The sequence below is a fragment of the Bubalus bubalis genome, chromosome 2, assembly GCF_019923935.1.
Source record: "Bubalus bubalis isolate 160015118507 breed Murrah chromosome 2, NDDB_SH_1, whole genome shotgun sequence".
Taxonomy (NCBI): Eukaryota; Metazoa; Chordata; class Mammalia; order Artiodactyla; family Bovidae; genus Bubalus; species Bubalus bubalis.
In genome coordinates this window covers 6,850,028-6,864,402 of record NC_059158.1, presented here as the reverse complement: position 1 = coordinate 6,864,402, position 14,375 = coordinate 6,850,028, and the positions used below count along the sequence as shown (strand labels likewise).

At 45.3% G+C, this 14,375-nt stretch overlaps 1 pseudogene; it reads right to left on the bottom strand.

Annotated features, from left to right (window-relative positions):
• Positions 1–2,964: 2,964 nt before the first annotated feature.
• Positions 2,965–4,010, bottom strand: LOC102395842 (annotated as a pseudogene).
• Between the last annotated feature and the right edge of the window lie 10,365 nt (positions 4,011–14,375).

The window sequence follows — 14,375 nt, the reverse complement described above, 5'->3', positions numbered from 1 at the left end:
TATGCAGATGACACCACCCTTATGGCAGAAAGTGAAGAAGAACTAAAAAGCCTCTTGATGAAGGTGAAAGAGGAGAGTGAAAAAGTTGGCTTAAAGCTCAATATTCAGAAAACAAAGATTATGGCATCTGGTCCCATCACTTCATGGGAAATAGATGGGGAAACAGTGGAAACAGTGGCTGACTTTATTTTTCTGGGCTCCAAAATCACTGCAGATAGTGATTGCAGCCATGAAATTAAAAGATGCTTACTCCTTGGAAGGAAAGTTATGACCAACCTAGACAGCATATTGAAAACAGAGACATTACTTTGTCAGCAAAGGTCCGTCTAGTCAAGGCTATGGTTTTTCCAGTGGTCATGTATGGATATGAGAGTTGGACTGTGAAGAAAGCTGAGCACCGAAGAATTGATGCTTTTGAACTGTGGTGTTGGAGAAGACTCTTGAGAGTCCCTTGGACTGCAAGGAAATCCAACCAGTCCATCCTAAAGGAGATCAGTCCTGGGTGTTCATTGGAAGGACTGATGTTGAAGCTGAAACTAATACTTTGGCCACCTCATGCGAAGAGTTGACTCATTGGAAAAGACCCTGATGCTGGGAGGGATTGCGAGCGGGAGGAGAAGGGGACGACAAAGGATGAGATGGCTGGACGGCATCACATACCCAATGGACATGGGTTTGATTGGACTCTGGGAGTTGGTGATGGACAGAGAGGCTTGGCATGCTGCGGTTCATGGGGTCGCAAAGAGTCAACATGACTGAGCGACTGAACTGAACTGAAGTCTTTTAAAATCACCATCAAGCTTTTGTTGTTTAGTCACTAAGTTGTGTCCAACTCTTTTGAGACTCCATAGACTCTAGCTTGCCAGGCTCCTCTGTCCATGGGATTTCTCAGGCAAGAATAATGGAGTGAGTTGCTGTGTCTTTCTCCAGGAACTTTTTTTTTTCTGCTGGTCTTATGAGATCCCCATCAAAAGCTAACAAATTGGAAATATTAGAAAGAAGTTCTAGCCTTGTGTTTCCATTCTGTTACCATTCGATGGTGCTAATTGCTATCTTGGCTAGGTGGATGGGGGCAGTTTCAGAAAATTGCGCTTGGTTTTTCCCACTGAAGGCTCTTATCTCTCAGGCCAAAGACCCAATGTGAAGGTTTTGCCAACTTCTGAGAATATCTATCACTACTGTGTTGGAGGTCTGGGGAAATGACCACTGGCTGGTCTATGGACCTGTGCGACCCACTGTGAGCCTCCAGACTATGGGCAGTACTCTCAATAACTTGGTGGCCAGACACTCACAGCAACAGAGCGAGGGGGCCGTGATGGTGCTTCATGTCTCCACGTATCAGTGTCAGTCCCACCAAGTCTCCAAATAGTTGACATTTCCCTCCCCAGTGAACAGTTTGCTGAGTCCTTAGGTTCCTCTGCAGAAAGACCCAGAGCACTGTGGCTGTGCCCCCTTGCCCTGGCGTTGCAAGATCCTTCTTCTCACCCGGGGTGCTCAAGGTGGTACACTGGGCAGGCTATCCTGACTTTTATTGGGGTGCCTGCCATCAGCCTTCTGATTATCCATTCTCAGTTTCTTCTGATGGTATAAGTTGCACAGTATCCTTGTTGACATGTATTTTGCCCCTAGGGCCATGGTCTTTTATTGTGCTCAGTCGCTTCAGTTGTGTCCGACTCTTTGCCAACCTGTGGACTGTAGCCCACCAGGCTCCTCTGTCCATGGGATTTCGCAGGAAAGAATACTGGAGTGGGTTGCCATTTCCTCCTCCAGGGCATCTTCCTGACCCAGGGATCGAATCTGCATCTCTTTCGTCTCCTGCACTGGCAGGCGAGTCTTTACTACTGAGCCACCTGGGAGGGTTCAGAAGAAACTAGAAATTCAAGACCCAGCATCAGCGCAGATATATTATCCTGTGTGTCAGAGCCCCATGCTTTCCCAGGCAGTTTAGCCTTCTTTGGGATCAGATGATTCATCTGTGGGCTGGGTCCTCAGCTTTCTCTGGGCTCCACTGCAGATGAGAGTTTCTCTGTAAGGTTCTCTGGCTTTCAATCCCAGACTTCAATTGCCTGGTCATTGCGTCCAGCCTTTTATCTTCTTTTTTTTTGGAGCAAAGTGGAAGTGGAAGCATTAGTCTCTCAGTTGGGTCTGACAGCCCTCCAGGCTCCTCTGTCCATGGGATTCTCCAGGTAAGAATGCTGGAGTGGGTTGCCATTCTCTTCTCCAGAGGATCTTCCAGACCCAGGGATCAAACCTGGGTCTCCTGCAAAAAGAGCTTAATTATAACCATTCCATGGATTGTCTTTGCAGTTACAATTCTCTCATGCTTTAAAAAAAAAATTGTAGTAATATGTACATAACATAAAATCACATTAACCATGCTGAAGTATACCATTCAGTGGTATTCAGTACGTTTACAATGTTGTGCTGCAGATCTCTAGACCATTTTCATCTTGTAAAGCTGAAACTCTGTACCCATTAAACAACAGTTTCCATTCCTTCCTTCCTCTAGCCCCTGCCAACCACCATTCTATTTTTGTCTCTGTGAACTTGATACGCTAAGCACCTCTTGTAAGTGAAATCATAGAATGTTTGTCTTTCTGGCTCATTTCACTTAACATAATGTGTTCAAGGTTCATCCACGTTGGAGATTGTGTCAGAATTTCTTTTCTTTTTCAGGCTGAATGATATTCCATTGTATACACATAGTGAGTTTTGTTTATCCATTCATCTGTTGATGGACACGTGGGTTGCTTCTGCCTTTTGGCTACTGTGAATAATCCTGCAAGGAACATGGAGGTGTGACTATGCCTTTGGTACCTTGCTTTCAATTCTTTGGGGTAGATACATCCAGAAGCGGAATTGGAATCAGAGCTACCATACTATTTTCTATAGTGGCTACATCGTTTTACCTTCCCACCAGCAACGCACAAGGGGCCCAATTTCTGCACATTCTCACCAAAATTTGCTATTGCTGGTTTTTTTTTAGAGTCAACATCTTTTTTTTTTTTCCTGATGTCTGATCTTATTTGTTGCTCTTAGGACGTCTCGTTTTTGACTGGTCTCAGACTGGGCAGCAGGAGCTCTCAGAGACGACAGCCCCCGTCTCTTGGCAATCTGTTCCAGGTGTTTTCCTCTGACCTCCTTCATTCTCTTGGCCAAAATTTTAGCATCTTCTGAAGCCTCCTCCTTAATTTTCTTGGTATAATGATTCTTCAGAGTAAAACACCAACATGGCAGGACACACGGAGTAACAAGACGCTGAATCCTTACCTTCTTTTTTAGGGGCTTTCTCACAGCGTATTTGTGGACATCACCTTCTTTAAAGAGATTGAAAAGCCTGCGGATTTTGCCATCTCTTTGGGGGTTTCCCAGGTGGCGCTAGTGGCAAGGAATCCACCTGCCAATTCAGGAGATGTGGGTTCGATCCCTGGGTTGGGATGATCCCTTGGAGTAGGAAATGGCAACCCACTCCGGTATTCTTGGCTGGAGAATCCCATGGATAGAAGAGCCTGGTGGGCGGGCTACGGTCCATGGAGCCATAGAGAGTCCAACATGACTGAGCAGCTGAGCAGCAGCAGCAGCTAGTTCTTTTAGGTCTCAGGTGACGAGGCACAGTTGTATCACTGTGTCCAGGAATATCCTTCTCGCCCCCCTTTTTTACGATGACCGGACTGAGAACACTCAGGTTGGCATCCACAATGCAACCCTGTACAAATGTGCGCTTTCTTTCTCCAGTCCCCTTGGTGTGTAACAGGAATGCCCCTGACCAGCAGCAGGCAGACTCAGCCACGGATCATTCTCTTCACGGGGAAAATCCGCTCCATGGGGAGACCCTGTTTGTCATTCCCACCCCCGATTCAGACCTAATAATCTTCCCTTCTTCACCCACAGCGTCAGCAGCAGCTTCTGTGGCTGTATGCTTGTCCTGGAAAATATGAAGTTTTTCATCCATTGTCCACTTCAATGAGCTTCTGGCAGCCAGTGGTTGGGAAAGAGATGTTGAGCTTCATTCTGAGGCAGCCGTCCGTGTCTGAGGCCCCACAAAAAAGGGTGAAACTGGTCACCTTAATGGATGTGAAGTGTATCTCTTTGTGGTTTTGATTTGCAGTTTTGTAACGATTAGTGGGAGAAGGTGATGGCACCCCACTCCAGTACTGTTGCCTGGAAAACCCCATGGACGGAGGAGCCTGGTGGGCTGCAGTCCATGGGGTCACTAGAGGTCAGACACGACTGAGCGACTTCACTTTCACTTTTCACTTTCATGCATTGGAGAAGGAAGTGGCAACCCACTCCAGTGTTCTTGCCTGGAGAATCCTGTGGACAGGGGAGCCTGGTGGGCTGCTGTTTATGGGGTCGCACAGAATCAGATACGACTGAGGCAACTTAGCAGCAGCAGCAGCAACGATTAGTGATGTTGAACATTTTTGCATGTGCTCACTGGCCGTTTGTATAAATTCTTTGGAGAAAAGTCTAAGTCCTTTGCCCAGGTTTAAACTGCTTTGTTGTTGTTGAGTTGTAACAACTCCTGGTACTTTCTGGCCCAATCGCAAGAGATTGAGAGCACACATATCATATGTTTTTCTTAACTTTATCCTTCTATTTGTTTTTCTTGGCCCTAGAGTTCAATTTCTAGGAATCTAATCTAAAATTCTCCAACATCGCCACAAAGATTGATGCTGAGGGATGTTAACATGGCATTGTTTGCAACAGAAACAGAAACAACCCAAACGGCCATAAATAAGGAGCTGGCTGTGCAAATGATCGTGTGTTTGTACTATGGGGAGCTACGTGGTTGTAAAAAAGACTGAGGTTATCCAAAGTATATGGACAAGGACTGATGTTAGAAACATGTAGATAAATGAAAAAAAGTGTAATATATAACATGTATTCCATTTGTGTTTATGAAATGTATTTAAGCATATAGAGATTACTGCACAATGTAGAGAATGTAGAGTGACTACATTCTCTTATCATAAGTCTTTGTTTGCAAGTAATAAACCCTCTTGAACCAGCTTGAGCAATAAAGGAATTTTTTGAAAAGGCTCCAGATAAGTCTTACAGAGGTTCAAAGCCAAAAACCAGCTGTGAAGATGGCTAAGTTATACATGTAACTAGTCATTCTCTTCTCTCTTTGAATAGACTCTCTCTTTCCTCAGCCTATAAAAATATAGTGACTGCAGAATTCTTAATTTATACCCCCACCATTCAAGAGACAGGTGGCTCCAGAATCTCATGATGCTGATATCTAGTTTTCAGGAGGGAGCTTCCAATTGCCCTCATTTGGATCAAATGTCCACCGCTGGTCCTGGCAACTGAACTCAATTACAGGGTTGTTATGAACTGGGTACACCTATTAATGTATTTACTGTACACTTGATACCTCATTAATTTCCAAAACAATTGTGAGAGGGTTTATTGCTTTTTTTCAATAACAATAATTCTTCATCTCTATTATATAGACGAAGAAACTTGAGGCTCAGAGGCTATGGATTAGACTTTATGCATCAGGATTTAAAAAAGAAAATTTATTTTTAATGTGGACCATTTTAAAAGTCTTTATTGAATTTGTGACAATATTGCTTCTGTCTTCTGTTTTGGTTTTTTGGCTGCGCGGCGGGTCGGATCTTAGCTCCCAGACCCGGGATCGAACCCTTGCCCTCTGCACTGGGAGATGAAGCCATAACCACTGGACTGCCAGGGAGGTCCCCCTTTAGGATTTTTGCTCCAAAACCTGTGCTCTTTCCCCTACTTGGAAACCATGTCTGGTGACTGGTTATTGGACAGAGGCCATTACAATTTCTCATTCATTCATTCAAATTTACTCATCCATTCATTCATTCAGTATCTATTGAGCTACATGCTCATCTAGGCTCCGCTGAGATAAAACTATGAACAAAAACCAAGTCCTGTCTTCACCATGAAATAAAAAAGGTAATAAGTGATGCATGTGCTAGGTCGTAATAAGCGCCATGAAGACAATTAAACAGAGAAAGACTCGCTGATAAAGGAGACCTCCTGCAGGAATAAGAAATTCTGGTGCCATCATCGAAAGCCATCAAGTGGGGCAGTTTTGCCTGGGGTAGAAGGCTCTGTCTCTCTCAACTAATAATAAAACCTCACCTTTGTAGAGCTCCCAGTTACCACCTGCTTTCGCATTAAGTCTCTGATAACAGTGATTTACCTCCTCTGTATCTATTAGCAACACAAAAAATGAGCTTGGCAAAAAAAACCAAAAGCAAACTACTCTCAATGTTGGTTAAATGATGGCGTCTGCTAAATCAGCTGAACTGTGTAAGAACAATCCCGAGGGCTGGGATTCTGGAAGCTCCCTTCATTCAGGCTCATTGGGGATCAATCCCTTCACCTTCTTTCTGTAACTGAGACCTGGCTCCCCTCCTGCCAGGAGGAACCCACTTTCCTTTAGCTTCTCAAATGGCTGTTCTCTGTCCTATACCTTTGGCACCGCTGATCTTAGGACTGGAGGAAATCTTCCGGGTCCTTGTTTCCACTTCCATGCCGTTTTCCTTCTCTTCTCCCACATACATCCAGCTATAAACCTCATGCCATTATCAGACGATTCCACCCACGATTCCTCTTTGTTGAAGGTCACCTACTGAGCCTGGGGTCACACGCTCATTCTGTGAAGAGGCACGCGGCCCCCCTGTCCACCACGGCTGTCCTAATTCTTGGTGGGTTCCATGTCCACTTAAGTGATCCTTCCAACGCCCTGGCAGCTCAGGTCCTTGGCCTCTCCTCCAGCGGTCTTACTGATCACCCCACATCGGCTGCTCACTCCCATGTCCATACCCTTAACTCTGTCGTGGCTGATAACGACAACCCCACATAACCTCAGTGTTCAAAACTCACTCCCCTTCTACCGCTGTCTTCCCAGTGTCTTGCCTCTCGCATCTCCAACTCCAGCAATCCTTTAGCCCTGGTGGGACTTTAACTTATTGATCCCATCATCCTTTTACTTCCTACATTCTCCCCATATCCATTTTCTCCTTCTTATCCAACTCAATTCCAAGGTCATTATTACCATCACTTCTTGCGTGACCTCACCACTCTCCTGCCTGTCTCTTGCTCAGTCCTTCCCACCTGGCTCAACCACAAGGCTGCTTAAACCCAATTCCCTGCCTCCTCCACGCTTGTGCCCTGGCAGTTAGAAGAAGCTGTTGAAAAGCACCTGACTCTGCTGAGTACTTTAAGTCCATGGTGGGCTCCATACACTCCCACTCTCTCCCAGTGACTATTTTGTAGCTTCTGCCACCTCAAGCCTCTTAGCAACTCCTCCTCCTATCAGCTGTCACTTTCAGCTAATGACATACTTCCCGATCCTCTGAGAAAAGTGAAGTAAATAGAACAGAACTACTACCAGCTCCCACCATCACTTCAACACACCTGAATCACTTCGCATACACTGGACCTTCTCTCCTGTTGATATGGACGAACTGACCTTATTCCTCAGGCTAAGCATCCCATCCATCTCTTTCCTGCTGCAGGACACCACGCAAGCAATTCTCTCTGGCCGTTCTCTTATGAACCCATTGCAAAGAAGTTCTCCCCCATAGTGCTACCGACAAGTTTCTTATCCAGGTCACCAATGACCTCATTGTTTATTTCTGTTGCTAACTCTAGTAACTCTTGTTCGTGGCAGTGGTTTAGTTGCTAAGTCTTGTCCTACTCTCGAGACCACATGGACTCTAGCCTGCTGGGCTCCTTGGTCCATGGGCTTTTCCAGGCAAGAATACTGGGATGAGTGCCCATTTCCTTCTGCAGGGGATCTTCCCGACTTAGGGATTGAACCCACATCTCGTGTATTGCATGCAGATTCTTTAACACTTAAGCCACCAGAGAAGCCTTGAATGGTTTAATTAAAAAAAAAATTGATTCAGAGAAAGTGTATACGTGAATTGATTAAAAGAAAACGTACGCGTGAATCATGTGTGCAATAAAAAGGGGGTGGTGTCACCTTAGCATATGAAGTAAACTGGTTTCAACCTCTGTCTCATCAAACTCTCCATCCACTGGAAGAAGCGCTTGACTCAGAAAACTTTGAGTGTCACCCCTGAGATAACTATGGTCGTTAAAGAGTTTGTTTTGACACAGCGCTTCTCATATTTTACTGTTCAAAACATCGACTAGGGATCTTTCTGGGATCCAGATTCTGGATCAGTAGGTCTGGAGTCGGGGCTGAGAGCCTTCCTGTGGCACTGGCTTCCCGGATGGCAGTGCCGCAGGCCCCAGAGCACGCGTCGGGTATCAAGGCTTTAGGAAAGCCACACTTGTGGTATTACCCGCCAATCCAGGCAGGCCCTCTCCTGCCTTCCCTCGCAATCATAGGAGACTTTATACCCCCTAGAGAATCAGAATACGTGTCGTGGAAAATTGGCTGAGTTGCACTGAAATGCATTGGTTAGGCGTCCGCAGACATGCCTGAATCTGTGACTGCACTGAGGTTCCAAGAAACGCACGTGTGCGGGTCTCAGGCAAACGTATTGGTTTAAATGAAAATTCACTGGATGGGAGACAAAAATAGGATTGCGGTGAAAACACATTGGATTAAGTATTTTACATAATTCCCGTAAGCAGATGCGAGCAAATAGATGTCTCAGTTTCAGTGGCAGTTCATTGAATTCATTGACATGCTGTTTGTTTTGGTGACTATGTATGAGTTTTGACAAAAATGCATTGCTTGGAAGAAACCAATGAGGCTGGTTCCCATACAGCCCAGTTAGAATGTCCTTCTTAATTTTATGCTGCCATTCCATCTTTGCTCTTTTTTTTTTAATGAATTCATACTGTTTTTAATGTTCCATATTGCTTATTGTGGCAGTAAATGTAACAATTTTATTTGTTCCTTGAGTTTCTGTATTTATTCTTTGAGCTTCTAATGTAGCAGATAAGTGCATTGAACATGAAGGAATATAAATGTGACTAAAATGTATATTAGAGTAACTGCAAGATATTTTGTATCTCAAAATATTATTTTTCTGAACCTCTTTTTATATAAAAAGTGCATTCTAAAAAATGCTGAACTAAATCTACAAAAGACTCTGAAATCATAATACTGTACAGATGGAAATATTTCTGTACTAAACAGAAATATTGGTGGTATTGCATCCAGTAGATATTGTAATTACAGTCAAACTGCACTGCAAAGCGGTGTATGCAAGTAAGGAAAGAATTATTGTATAATCTGTACCAAATCAGTGTTCTGACAAGAACCTGCATCAGACAGAGTGCTCATCAGTATGTTGCTAACCTCTCTCTCTCTTTTTTTCTTGGCTGTGCTGCATGACTTGTGGGCTCTTAGTTCCCCAACCAGAGACTGAACCCGGTCCCTCGCTGTGAGAACACAGAGTCCTAACCACTGGACCACCAGCAAATTCCTGCTGATTCCTCTTGTGAACCAAAGATATAAAGGCAAGAAGGCAAGGAGCAAAGGCTTTTCGTATTGTGACAGTGTTTCAACTCAGCATGGCAGGTACTCAGATGGGTGAAAAGTACCACACCTGCTCAGCCAGTTGTGCAAACTTATTGATTCAGTGTGAGAATTTAAAGAGGGGAGGGGGGACAGGCAGGGAGTATAAATTACAGAGATACAGTCAGTTCGATGTATTTATTTAACTCCCCAAATCCAGCTTGACCAGAGAAGACTGAACAGGAGACGCAGAGATGAGCTAACTATTATTCCTGGGCATTAAACACACGAGTGCCGTTTTCCTGAGCCAGTTATAAAATTCAAGAGCAGGTCCAAACTGCAGGCTCCACGGCTTCCTGAACTCCAGTTTTCTTACCCTTGTAATTCCACACCCGGAACACAGTCAGTGTTCCTCAAGGACCCACTCTACCTAAGAAAAAAAGACATCACTTTTTCTCTTCTCAAAATCTAACCTTGTATATTCATTTTGAGGAGAGGCATTCTGAAGTATATTGGGGTGATGGATCATGGTGTCTCCCATTTACTTTCAAACGGCTAAGGAAAAACTGTTCCTATGCACCGATCTTATGTTGTTATCGCCCGTATATTACTTATCTATCCATCGAGAGATGAGCAGAAGTGGTAAAATAACAGAAGAAGGGTATGTGGGTGTTTGCGTTCCGTTTTTCCAGCTTTTCGATTATCATTTGAGTTTCCTTTTTGTAAATAGTTAGGAGGAGAATACAAGGCCTTGACTGCGTGTGAGGACATAGAAGAAAGGGCTGAGTCTGTCTTGATGTATCACAGGTGCCTGACCTGAGGTGAGTGTTAATAAATAATTTTTAAATTGAAGTGTCTTTATTTGTCAAGAAGGAAGGAAGGAAAGAAAGAGGGAGACAGAGAGAAGTCGTTCTCCACAGTGTGATCTGACGATTGGAAAGTCAAATTTGAACCCAGAAGTCAGTTAAAATGAAGAGAAAGCAGATTTCTGGGGGAAAGGGAAATCTCATCCTGATTGTCTAAGTCCCTCCTCCATTTGGGTACACTTTTCAACCTAGTAAAGGGCGTCACCCTGGTGACCCAAGACCTCTTACACAGAAGAATTCAGTACTGTTACTGAAGCAGAAGCCCAGGCTGTTGCAAAACCAGGAAAGAAGCTAACCTTAAGTGCTCAAGATGCTGAACAACGAGAGCGCTTTATCTCCATGGCAGTCTTCGTGTGACTTATATAGAAACCTACAAAAATAACAGGCCTTCAAGTTTTTCTGAAGTAATGCCTCTGGGGGAATGGAATGCTTGCTGACTTCATGCCCTGGGGGAACAACACAGTTATCCTTCTATATATTCCCCAGGGGTAAAGATTTGAGTGGCGATAAAAACGCGGCATAGTCACGTTCCCCCGCCGAATGATGGGGGCATAAATTCTTAGACTTGTTCCCCTGGTGGGAATGGATGTTCCCTTGGGAATGGAATGCAGTTCTATTCCTCCTTAGCATGGCCACCTTTCCTCCTGTTCACCTCTTGGCCCTGGGCTGTAGAAATTTTCTCCTTTTGGGAGCGTGTCTTTGTATCTCGGGGCCTGAGGCCGACTGTCTCTCCCATCTTCGCAGAAACTCTGTGGCGCTGTGCTAACGGCCTGGTTGCCTCGTCTACATCCCCAGCTCCCTTTCCCACTCAGGGGCGAGAGCCGCCTGGCGCCTGCCCCCTGCCAGCCTCTCTGGTATTCTACACTCGCCCTTTCAACCCTGTGTTCCATGCCTTATCCTCAGATTTCACAGTTTATCTCTAAATTGGGGAATGAGAGGTTTTATCTCACGTTAAAAAATTTCAGGCATCAGCAAGTAGGTGAAGGGCGAGTCCATAGGCAGAGTCCACAGGCTGTGGGTCACTGGCTCATGTGATGCAGTCCCCCACAGGGTCACGCTCTGTTGAAAACCTTCTTACCAGATGATACCACTGGGCAAACCTCTGCGTGTGTGCTAAGTCACTTCAGTTGTGTCTGACTCTTTGCGACCCCGTGGTCTGTAGCCCACCAGGCTCCTCTGTCCATGGGATTCTCTAGGCAAGAATACTGGAGTGGGTTGCCATGCCCTCCTCCAGGGGATCTTCCCCACCCAGGGATCAAACCCTTACGTCTCCTGTACAAGCAGGCCATTCTTTACCACTAGCACCACCTGGGAAACCCTCTGAAGCTCCCCGAATTTCCTCTCGGGGGAAAGAAAATTAAAGCATGCCAATGTGCTCAACTGATTTGAGCATTTTGTCTGGGATGGCGGATTCCAATATAGGAACATGTATCTTTCATTTGTAAATGTACGTGTATTTCACAGGGCAGGCATGTAATAGAGGAAACGTTACCGATGCTGAAGAATAAATATGTCATTTTCTCCCACCGAGTTTTTCTTTTGTTTCCATTCTTGCAGAGTTTCTCAAATCTTATCTCTGCTGAGAAGCCTATGCTGGAGGCTCCCAGTCAGGAGAAGGGCGGGTGAGTCAGCCTGAAGCCAGAATTCCACCTCCCCCTGCCCGGTGGTCATGGTGAAAACACAACTCACATTTCTCCAGCTCTTTTCTTCCACCAAAGGGGCCTCACCTCTTCTTTCTACTTTGTCCCCTCTAGGAACTTTCAGCTAACAAATCAGGTTCAGCTGTAGCATCTCAAATCCAAATGTTTGTTTGTTGAAATATTGGTAACATATAACTTTGTGTCATTTCTGGTGTCCAATGTATTGGTTTGAGATTTTATATATTGCAGTTTGAAATTAAAAGAAGCTTGCTCCTTGGAAGGAAGGCTATGATAAACCTAGACAGCGTATTAAAAAGCAGAGACATCACTTTGCCGACAAAGATCCTGATAGTCAAAGCTATGGTTTTTCCAGTAGTCATGTATGAGAGAGTTGGACCATAAAAAAAGCTGAGCACCAAAGTATTGATGTTTTTGAACTGTGGTGCTGGAGAACACTCTTGAGGGTCCCTTAGACTGCAAGGATATCAAACCAGTCAATCCTAAAGGAAGTCAATCCTAAATATTCATTGGAAGGACTGATGCTAAAGCTGAAGCTCCAGTACTTCGGCCTCCTGATGTGAAGAGACGACATCACTTCCCACTGATGCTGGGAAAGACTGAAGGCAGGAGGAGAGGGGGACGACAGAGGATGAGATGGTTGGATGGCATCACTGACCCGATGGACATGAGTTTGAGCAAGCTCCAGGAGATGGTGAAGGACAGGGAAGCCTGGCGTGATGCAGTCCATGGAGTTACAAAGAGTCAAACACGACTTGGCGACTGAACAGCAACAACAATCACTTTTGTGTTAAAATTTTTCCATAGAAAATACACAGACATACTATAAAGTCAAAGGACACAAAATGCGGTTTCACTAGTGGCTCAGTGGTAAAGAATCTTCCTGCCAATGCAGGAGACACAGGCTTGACCCCTGGTCCCGGAAGGCACCACGTGCCGCAGAGCAGCTAAGCCCCTGCACCACGACTACTGTGCTCTGGAGCCCAGGAGCCACGACTTCCGAGCTCACATGCTAAAGCCACTGAAGCCCACGTGCCCTGGAGCCCATGCCCTGCTACAAGAGAAGCCGCCCCAATGAGAAGCCCATGAACCACATCTAGAGAGTAGCCCCTGCTCGCCACAACCAGAGAGAAAAGCCCGCACAGCAGAGAAGACCCAGCATAGCCAGACAAACCACACACACACACACACACACACACACACACATACACACACACAAAATACAAATTGCAAAAATGACCCCCGTCCCTCACTTTTTCCAGGGTCATCCAGCCCCTTGCAAAGACAATATTGCTACTAGGCACTTGTGTTATTTCTAGATATTCCAAGATTTTCCAGACAAATACCTGTACATGTTACTCATGCCCCCTGCATGAGTGGCAGCCTACTATGGCAGAGGGTGCCCGCTGGCTGGCCCAACAGGCGTGGGCATACTCCTCTTGTAACAGCACTCTAGACTTATGTGGGGTGCTCATTGTTGCTCAGCTGAAAACCTTCATTTCACAGGCTTTCCTTTACCTAATTATGTTTGCTGAGTAACTAAGTTGTAGATACTGGAATGGAAGTCCAAGTGTATGTTACACATCCCCAAATCTTCCTCTTTGCTGCAAGTTGGAGCTTGAGCAACCTTTTGGACCATGAAACAGCCCATTTTGATGACAGAACAAGATAAAAGAAGCTGGATTCTGAGGTTCATGGAGTCCCCTGAAAAGCCATGACCTGCCTCTCTCTGGATTTTTTTTTTTTTTTAATTGGCAAGAGAAGAGAAGCAGCTTAAGCCACTTTTATGAGGTTACTGATTATGGACTTTGCTGGTGGCTCAGATGGTAAAGAATCTGCCTGCAATGAGGGAGATCCAGGTTCAATCCCTGAATCAGGAAGATCCCCTGGAGGAGGGCATGGCAACCCACTCCAGTATTCTTGCCTGGAGAACCCCACGGACAGAGGAGCCTGGCGGGCTACAGTCCATGGGGTTGCGAAGAGTTGGACACAACTGAGTGATTAACATGTGAGGTTACTGACACTTGGAGAAAAACTCAATTCTTAACAGACGTGTATTTCTTAAACACTGCTAGTGAGGTTGAACTGAGAACAAAAAGATCCATTTTTACGCTTATTTAAAAGAGAAAAACAAGCATGGGGACCTGTAAGAATTAACAGAAGATAAGCACGAAGTCGGACACGACTGAGTGACTTCACTTTCACTTTTCACTTTTCACTTTCATGCATTGGAGAAGGAAATGGCAACCCACTCCACTGTTCTTGCCTGGGGAATCCCAGGGACGGGGGAGCCTGGTGGGCTGCCGTCTATGGGGTCGCACAGAGTTGAACAGGACTGACGCGGCTTAGCAGCAGCAGCAGCACAAAAGAGCTTTGAACAAAGTTCCAGTAGATGGCAGTATTGATCAACTTTTTCTTAAAGTTGCT